The sequence below is a fragment of the Cygnus olor genome, chromosome 1 (assembly GCF_009769625.2).
Source record: "Cygnus olor isolate bCygOlo1 chromosome 1, bCygOlo1.pri.v2, whole genome shotgun sequence".
Taxonomy (NCBI): Eukaryota; Metazoa; Chordata; class Aves; order Anseriformes; family Anatidae; genus Cygnus; species Cygnus olor.
In genome coordinates this window covers 28,958,540-28,967,991 of record NC_049169.1, presented here as the reverse complement: position 1 = coordinate 28,967,991, position 9,452 = coordinate 28,958,540, and the positions used below count along the sequence as shown (strand labels likewise).

Genomic DNA, 9,452 nt, shown 5'->3' with positions numbered 1-9,452 from the left:
CTCAAAGACTTTTAAATGGAAATCTCTAGTCTGGCAACTTACCTTTCAGATTTCCAAATTCGTACTTCATCCTTGCCTTGCAGCTTATCAGTCAGTAATTCAGCAGTCATTCAGGAGAGGGCTCTGTTGATCAGGGGAGCTGGGGGAGACAAGGTGGGGCTCCAGCGGGAGGACCATCAGCTGTATCAAGTGCAGTAGCTGTGAGAAGAAATTGATACCTTACAGCACAACAGTTCAATGTTGGCACATAGATAACTGTGATAAACCCCGCTTTGGAGTACTGAATCCATCAACAAAGAAAGGCACATAGTGCAATGAGAAAGGTTCTTTAATCACTCCCACCCTATTAAAAACTGGTCACCTCCTACCTGCACCAGCTGTGTTGGCTTTGTATCAGTGGAGCACAAGCACAGCAACCTGCTTAGAACTACCTGGTAACTGATGAGTAGAGGCAGCAGTTTCTGGGTGGTGTTGGTGACTGGCTTCTGCAGGCTGGCGTTAGGGGTTTGGTATTGGGGTGCTGCTTTGCCAGCAGCTTGTTTCTAGAGATATGAAATTGCTCAGAGCAAAGTTCTTCAAGCAGGGTAGGTCACCCCGGATCTGAGGAACATTTTTCTCCCTTCTTGAGCCCTGAAACATTTTTATGCTGCAGCCAGAGTGTCCAGGGAAATTCATTACAGGATACTGGCCCATGGCTCCTTGTTTATAATTTGCTGGAGCTGTTGGCAAAGCTGTTTTACTGGCAGAGCAGGGGCTGTAAGGAGCAGCAAATACAAGGCCATATAGGTATGTTACACATGTGCTACTAATGACCTAGAAATGACTGGCAAGCTCAAGAGGAGGGAGGTCACGGAGAGGTGCTGGTAGTCTTGTACCCCACAGCTATTCTGTGTACTCACTTCTTCCTGTGGCACAGTACTAACTGGACCTTCATAAGCTCTACAATAAGTAGGTAAGTGTTACCCTTTGGGTTCCTTCTCTTTTTTCCCTTTGCTTTTCAATATTTTGCTGTACTTGGCTATCAACGCTTGTGGATGGTGATATAGTATGAAGCATATTAAATAATGTAACTAGTATGGAGTATTTTAAATGCTCCATCTGTAATGTTAAAGCCCTCAATCAGTAAGGTTTAATACTGAAGGAAAGTGTCGTGTGTGCTGGATAATAGGGATATGTACTGGGATTTCTTTTGTAGCTTATTAATTGCTTAAGGAAAGCTTTCTCTAATGGGAGTTTGTAAGAGGCTAGTTTGTAATTTGGCCATGATGAAGAAATTAGTATAGTAAAGGCAGTACTTCGAACTAATTTTTTGATTCCTCCAAAGAGGAACACATTTTTCAAGAGAGGCCTTCACATATCCTCAGATCCTCACGTGGACAAGTTAGGGCTGAACAAAGTCTGTGCTGTGATTCCTGAGAGCACGAAGCAATTGAATCCCACACTGTTTTATTATTTTCTGTGTATGAATGAGAGGTCTACTGCTGATATTTGTGATTCAGACTCTAACACTGACCGCTTTCTCTATCAGCGACAGAACTGCTTCGCTATAAATATTTAATAGTAATGTTTAATATTTCCAGACATGACAGAGCTGAAGCACTGAAGTGACCTGCTTTTTTTTTTTTTGCTTTTTTTTTTTTTTAAATGTGTGTGGTGGTTGAGAGGAAATTCTCCTGCTCACTTCTTGGAAAACAGTAGAACAAAATGACAACCACATTACAAAAAAAATAATAATAAAAAGATAATAAAAAATAGAGTTGTCATAAGGTACCAGAAATGCCTGGAAAGCATGGCTGACTGTAGGATGTTCCTGTGAAACCATTCTGTGCCAGCTCATTAGAGGGCTTTGGCAAGGATATTTGGCATAAAACAGGTTTTATTTAGAATTAGGAACTCTGCTGCCCTGCTCTTGGCAAGAAATGAACTTGCAAATTAAACTGTCTTGTAATATAATGACATTACCTTGTGCTATGTATCATTGTAGAATTAGAAACATTGATCTGAATAAGAAATAAAATTTCTTATGAAGTGGAGAAACACGGACAGCTAACATTCAGGGAAAGTGCATAGATACAAGTGACGAATGCATTGCGTGCTCTCACAGATGAAAGCAGTTCTTAAGGTCTAAGCCTGTGTTCAACACTTGAATCCTGTTTTGCTAAGGCTTTCAGTAACTCCAGTGGTTGCTTCAGTAGTTATCTTTTTTTCAAGTTCAATTTCTAAAGAAAAAAAAAGTCTTCTTCACTGGACATCTCAGGTGACATAATATTAAAATCTTATATTTGCCAGGGGCTTACTTTTCAATTATAGCAAGTTTGAAAAGTCTAGGTTAGGTGGCAGAAAGTTTCAAATGCAGGAATACAGCAGCTGGGCATGTGATGCCTCTCTAAATGTTTGATGAAACATAGGGCTCATTTCTGGCTACCCGTGGGGAAAAAACCCACAGGGATGGTTGTGCATTTCTGGAGCAACTCACTGAGTATAGGTTTAGTTTAGTTTCTAAAGTAAATTCAATGCTTTTAAATCAAAAGCGCAAAAAGCCTAAATTGGTCTTCAGGGTCTGTGTCCCCTTTATAGGAAATGGATGCATTTTAGGTGTGATGATCTCATCTCCTTCAACGTGCCTCAGACTCATAGAGTTACAAATGGAGAGAGTTTCCCTGATATTTTCTTGCAAATCTTTTTCTCAGATCAAAGACAGCATCCAGCCCCCTGAAGAAAGCCAGGTTACGGAGCACTACAGCTATTTTCTTCTAGCCTGAGCATACAGGAACACAGTATGCTTTCCTGCAGTTATTGTGCTTTAGCATTCATGAGTGTCCTTATGAAGTCAAGCTGTGAGTCACATGCTGTGTCACACTACAGGGAAGAAGAATATCAGTTGTATAGCATTCTTAATCATGAGGAGAAATTGATTTGACTAAATGAATATGCAAATATCAACACAGAATAAAATTATGAGTTCTTCCTGATGTGCAAAATGCCCTGATGAAAAATATTTTACTGTATGGATGCTTGACTTCAGGAGATTGTCCATTATGAAAGAAACAAAAAGAAAAGGGAAAGAAAAGTAATTTAATTTCTTCTTACATTATGTTATTATTGAAACTGTTGGTATTTTTCTAGTTTGGAGAAATGTAGTTGACACGAAGCTTTTACTGCATACTTTGACATTTAAAACACAGCTTCCTGTGTTTGCATTCATGCATGGTTTCCTGAGATGAAGGCTGGTAAATAAATACTCGCTGCTGTTTTCCTGCATACACCATGAGGATGTACCAGATGGGATTTGTTCTACAAAAAGGCAAGTTACTTCTGGAGCCTTAAACACCCTTGCCCTAATAAATCAACAGGTGCTTGGCAAGGAGGCAGGCGTTTTCCTTCTGACCCCAAACTTGGCATTGAGAGAGATTTACCCATGGTGTGGGAGGTCACAGTTTGCTGCCTGCTACTGCTCAGTGAGAATGAATGTCACCACCCCCAGGTGTCAGAGAAGTCCTTGGTGGAACATCTGCTCCACGCCTCAGCTCGGTATTTCACTTTGGGATGGGCTGGCTTGGGGAAAGATGCTGTGTGCTGTCCAGAGTGGGGAAACCTCATTCCAAACAGCTTTAAACACTGTGCTGAAGTAACCAGAGTTCTGGCAGGTGAGGCCAGATTTCCAGCACCCTTAGTGAGCATTTGAGCCAGTCGTCTAGTCAAATGGCAACCTCTTTCCTCTCTTACCAGCTCGTGTCTAGAGCACGTGTTTGGAGATCTTGTCTGATAGAGCCACGAGATCAGGTTTTCCAGGAGGAAACCCTTGGGCCCAGAGGAGCTCGTAACACTGGGCTGGGTGGTTTGGTACGCAGCCCCCTGCGGACTGAGGGCTTCCAGCCAGACACAGCAGCAGCATAAGGAGGACAGAAACTCCTTTGACAGCTGCAGGCACTGGCAGAGTTCAGGCCTCGGGGCTCAGGAGAGATGAGGTGTAAGCCCTGGTGCTACAGCAGGGATGTGAATGTGGTGCCCCTTCACAGCAAACCGCTCTGCCTGCTACCCCTGCACCTGTCAGCTGCCTTACTGCCAGCAGTGCTGCTGTGTCCCTTGTCCTCTTCTCCTTCTATTTCCCTCAGCATGCTTTTAAAATGCCATTTTAATGGTGAAACAGGGCTCCAGAAGCTAACTGAAATGTTTGGCTCCAGAACAGGCTTCACAGATCCCAGTTTCGAGCTGCTCACCTGCCTGTGACTGGGCTTTCGGCACTTCCCAGTACTCCATGAGTGGTGTTCTGCTTGGCCTGGGGCCTGGGAGCCTGTCTGGGTGCCTTGCTTTCCTCACACGTCTGTGACTTGAAGCCCTGGGATGGGGCAGCACCGCACCTTCACACCACACACCAGGAGCAGGCAGAGGCCCTGGCCTGGCCCTCCTTCCATGGTGAGCTTGGTGGGCAGCTCCTTTCCACCCAGACCCACTCTGCAATGCGTCTGAGGCTGGCAAACAGCTCTGGTAGAGAAAGGTGCTGCTTCTGCACATGGAGGAAAGCCCAGCAGAGGTGCATTTACTTCAGTGGTGGAATGATGAAGTGAAGTGCTAGCTGTGTCCTGCTACTTATCTCCTAAAATCCACAGTTTTAAAGTATGTTACAGCTGCCATTTGGAATGGCTTTTTGGTAAAATAAACCGATGGCCTGGGCTGTGGGATACGTGTTTGGTGGAAGTACCAGTGTGGCTCTCCTGACGTGTTCTGGTGCAGGATGACCACACACCCCTGAGAGTGGTGGGGTGCTTCCACACGCTACAGGTCAGTTCGGAGGATGTTCCACACCCGCTAGTGTTACCATTCCCTTCACTTCTCGATCTGTGTGGGTTTTTGGGGTAAGCCTAATGGCTTGAAAGAGGAGCTGTAGCCGAGCTAAGCACTCCAACCAAGATCTTCTGTGGTGGAGAAGACAACAGGATAAATATATGAAAAGTGACGGATGGACGAGTTGGAATGGGCTGTGAACTGACAGCTTTGTGACCAGTTCTGACTTATTTCCCTTTTGCGGTCTAAAGCTGAGTGCCTCATAAATCCTAAAGACATCAAAACTGTAACTAACATAGCAGAAACCATCCAAGATCTCTAGAAATTTAAGGAGCAGTGACTATAACTAGAAAAGAAGAGAGAGTGAACGTGGAATGAGTTCCCTCGCCAAAGTGATATTTTGTGTATTTCAGTTTTGATGTTGTAGGTTGACTCAGCACACTGACACAGTTGTGAGCATTGGCGGTCACACAGTGACTATCTTAAAGTCTGACGTGGACCCAAAAATGAAAGTCATTTCACAGTTTACAGTTCTGTTTTACGGATGAATCTTAAAGACTCTGTTATGCTCCAGCAGATGGCTGATAATGCCCCCATGCTCTGCCAGCCATGAGGCACATGGCTCCCTGGGTAGACCAGAGGGCTGCAGGCTTTTCAGAGGGAGGAGAACCTGAACTGACCACAAGAGGAGTCCTGGCCTTGGGTTACCAGCTTGGTATTTCAGAGCCCTCAGTGCAGCTGCTGTCCACGAATCTGTCCCATATCTCTTTAATTCAAGTACCTGCAACAGGCTCTGGCAGGACCAGCAGCTTAACTCCCTGTTAAGGTTAGTTGGTGAGGAGCTGGGGAAAGAGTCAGAAAATGAACTACAGTAATGCTGCCCAGCTGCAAATTAATATCTAGCATCATGCAATGACTAATAAACCTTCTCTCCAGGGTAAGTGCAAGTGAGACCTGCTAACTTTTTGGTGGCAGTTCTTTACTGTGCAATTGTACATGGCAATTTCCCAATTGCCATCAATTCATTATTTATTTTTTCTCAGAAGAGCCACAGGGCACCTGCTGCTCAGCAATGAATTCCAGACAAGTACTAAGGTCTAGCTATTGAGACATGTTTTTATTGTTGTTTTTATAAAATCAAACAAAACCCACCAAAACTCCATAAAACATCTCAATGCTGCACATTATGAAATGGAACTAGAAACTTTAGAGGAGGTTCTCAGGAGCACCCCACTTGCTAAGTTTGTCTAGCATCCCCAGCAGGACAGTTTGCTTACCCAGAACTGAAGGTGCCTGAATACTCCGCATGTGTTACAAGTCTCCATCGGCTAATTCTGGTGTGTGTGCACACTTTTTTGTGCGTCAGGACCAGGCTGGTCTGCTTCCTTCTGTCTCTGGGTGGAACCTGTCTGTTCTGCCTTGTCCACACAGGAGTTCACCCCATTGTGCATTTTCTGTACTTGAGATGAGGTAGATGATACGTCAGTCATTGGAATCCTTCCTGATAGTTATCTTAGCTATGCTGTTTTTAACCACCTATGCCAAACAAGCAGACGCTACAAAATATTATTTCACTTCCTGCCCTAAGTCAAGCCGTCTTCTGTACGTCTGGGCGTGAGACAAACAGGATGCAGGGCACTTGCTGGACGTCCTGTGCCGCTTCCCGCCCGGCTTTCAATGGGGCCGTAGTTCACGTACCTCATGCGTGTAGGCCAGCGCTGCATTCGCTCTATGTTCATAAAACCTCTTGTCAGAACGTGCTAGGCCTTCAGTGAATTTGCTTCTCTGAGGAATCTTAGGTATTAGAGACCTGCCTTGAACTCAGCAGGGAAGGTAGCACCATTCAGGGGAGGTTCGGGTTGGAAATTAGGAGACGTTTCTCTCAGAAAGGGTGGTTAGGCATTGGAATTGGCTTCCCAGAGAGGTGGTGGTGTCACCGTCCCTGGGGGTGTTCAAGGAAAGGTTGGACCTGGCGCTTAGGGATGTGGTTTAGTGGGTGACATTGGTAGTAGGGGGGTGGTTGGACCTGATGATCTTGGAGGTCTTTTCCAACCTTACTGATTCTGATTCCTTATCTAGAGAAGCATGTGGAGCCCAAGAGTAAAAATGAGCCAGAGGCCTGGCTTAAATGGAGCAAGCCACCTTCCTCACCAGTGATGGCAGAAAACAGGAAGGTTCCTTGCTGCTGCAGCAGGCATTTCGTGCAGACACTGCTGTGTGAATGTGCCTGAAGGTATGGGTCAGCCACTGTTGCCCTTGTACTACACAAACCCCACTAGCTAGGCCAGCTGTTGCTGTATAGTGATAACTGGTTTCAGGCACTGATTTTTTTTTTTTTTTTAAGAAACCTTCTCTATAGCAGTAAATTAAACAGTGCCAGGACACGAACCCAGAAATGAAACCTGTCCTGTCGGTGTGTAAGGCTGGGCCATGACAAGGCTGGGCTGTGGCGAGCTGATAGCTTCCCCAGCAGGGTTTGGGAGCTGGTATGGGTCAGGCACAGGCTTGGCAGGCAGGCTGGATACAGGTGCCGGGGTTTGTAGGTCAGGGTGTAATACTACAGACAGGCTACAGCTGCGAGAGACAAAACTGACCAGCCCTGAAGCCTCTCTGTAGCTCTAGGTCTGCAAAGCCTGTTCCCCTGGCCACAGCTCTGGATCAGGCCCAACTGTTAGTATTTCTTTTCCTCCTGGCTTTCCTTTTTTTCTTCTGCCATTTCCTTCCTGGAGGATAAGTAGCCTTTCTCTAAGGATAAAATCTTCATACTCTTTTGCAAGGCAGAATAAATCTTTAGGGCTTTCAGTAATATAAACCTGATCCGTCAGGTTTTTTCCCCCTCCCCATCTCTCTTAATGGATCTCATGCATTTATAATACACAGTACCATGGTATCTAGGGACCTTATGCACAATTTATAAAGCAAACTTTTTTTTGCAAAAACTTTCTACTTGTCTTCTGGCTATTGCCAGTCTCTGAATCAGGCTGTTCTGTTTGATTCGCAAAGGAAGCGAGTTGTCTGTTTTACGGTCTGACACGGACTGTTTTCCAGTATCCTGGCCTCGTGTCTGGGGGATGGCAAAGTCAGGTTCACATTGCTTTATTTTAGCAGCAGGTATTAATTATAGAACTGTCTATCATCAACAGAGCTTGATACGTTTCTCCGTCAGCTTCAGCATGGGCATAAGTCAGCACTGGCAGCTCCCTAGCTCAGTTCAGAGCAGTAACTGACGTAGGAACCCAAAATATTTCAATGTACCCTGCGATGGTGATACTATTACTACAGAGAAAATTGAGTGTTAATGAGGACTGAAATTTTAAGTTTCCGTATCACTGGTTGCAAGCAGCTGCATGCATGGATTTGGAGCAGCTTCCTACTTGGTATCCTGAGCAGTGTGTCTGCTCCCTTGCAAGGTGACTGACCCTTCACAAACGCCTGAGGTGTGCATCTGCTTGTGCAAGGACATTGCCCTCGGTTTGGGTCTGGAATCTCTGAAGGTGAGCTCTGTAACACTGAAGGCCTTTTGTTTGGATCCAGCTTTTTAATCTCCAGGCTTGTGAGAGCATGTTTGTATTTCACTCCGTAGTTATGGTGCACAATGTATTCAACAGCTGATGAAGCCCAGCTGAGGACAGGGCAGGATCAGTAGGGAACAGGGATCAAAGCCTTTGTACTTGTTGCCAAATCAACGTGCTTGATTTTTACTTGTAAATTTATTTGCTATAAAATGTTGTAGTCTTTTTTTAATATTAGCATTTTTCATCCTACATACTAGTCAAGTGCAACTAAATACTGTATTATCGATGAGTCTGTTTTATCTTCTTTCCTAACCAACAATTGCATGATTTCAACAACAGAAGGCTTTCTGAAAACAGGTCAATGTTCAGGAGAGGTGAATTTGAATAGCTTTTTAAAAGTAAGTTCTTATGCCACAGTAATGGCATAAATAAAACCTATTTACTAGGTGTTCTAGGTTATGTTGTTTTCCAACACAAATATGTAACAGCACCTAAGGAGAAACATGATTTGAACATTTTTAAGTTCATAAGGATCTTTGAGTCAAATCTGATTTTTTCTTTTTTTTTTTTTTTTCCCTTCATTGTCTGGTTGGTGTCTTAAAGCACTGCTAATGGTGCAGTGACTCCCTCCGCAGCTCTGGATACTGGATGGGCACTACCGTGCCCATCACCTACCCCTCACGCTATCAGCTCTGCTTCTCTGGCATTTCCCCCTGCAGTCTTCACTGAGAGGGTCACAGCCCAGCCCCAGCTCACTACGAGTGATGGAAGGAGTGTTTCATAAGGAGGGAGTGCAAAAACATCCCTAGTAGTTTTTTAAGAGGAATAAATGTGCAGATTTGACCTCTTCATCACTGTACACCATCACAGTTTCCTTCTGCTTTGTTTTCCCAGGCTTGATCTAATTCAGACAGGAACCCTCCATTAACTTAAAGTCAGATCTTACCGGAGATGACAAGTTTGAACAAATACAAATACTCACATCAATGAAATCTTCAGTTAAGACTCTAAAAAGTAATGTCTCAAAGCACAAATAACACTTTTACTAGCTTGTTGACTAAATTATAAAAAATGAGAAGGTAAAGGGTATGTTAATAATTTCAGTTAATATTTATCATTTCTATTAAATTGTTAAGCTACAGATAATCCTTA

The 9,452-nt window shown here is 44.2% G+C and overlaps 1 long non-coding RNA gene across 1 annotated transcript; it reads left to right on the top strand.

The window, feature by feature from the left end:
- Window positions 1-284: 284 nt before the first annotated feature.
- Window positions 285-9,028, top strand: LOC121066836. The gene is made up of 3 exons (XR_005817983.1): window positions 285-952; window positions 8,196-8,279; window positions 8,369-9,028. It is a non-coding gene; the product is annotated as an uncharacterized LOC121066836 (long non-coding RNA).
- Window positions 9,029-9,452: the final 424 nt, after the last annotated feature.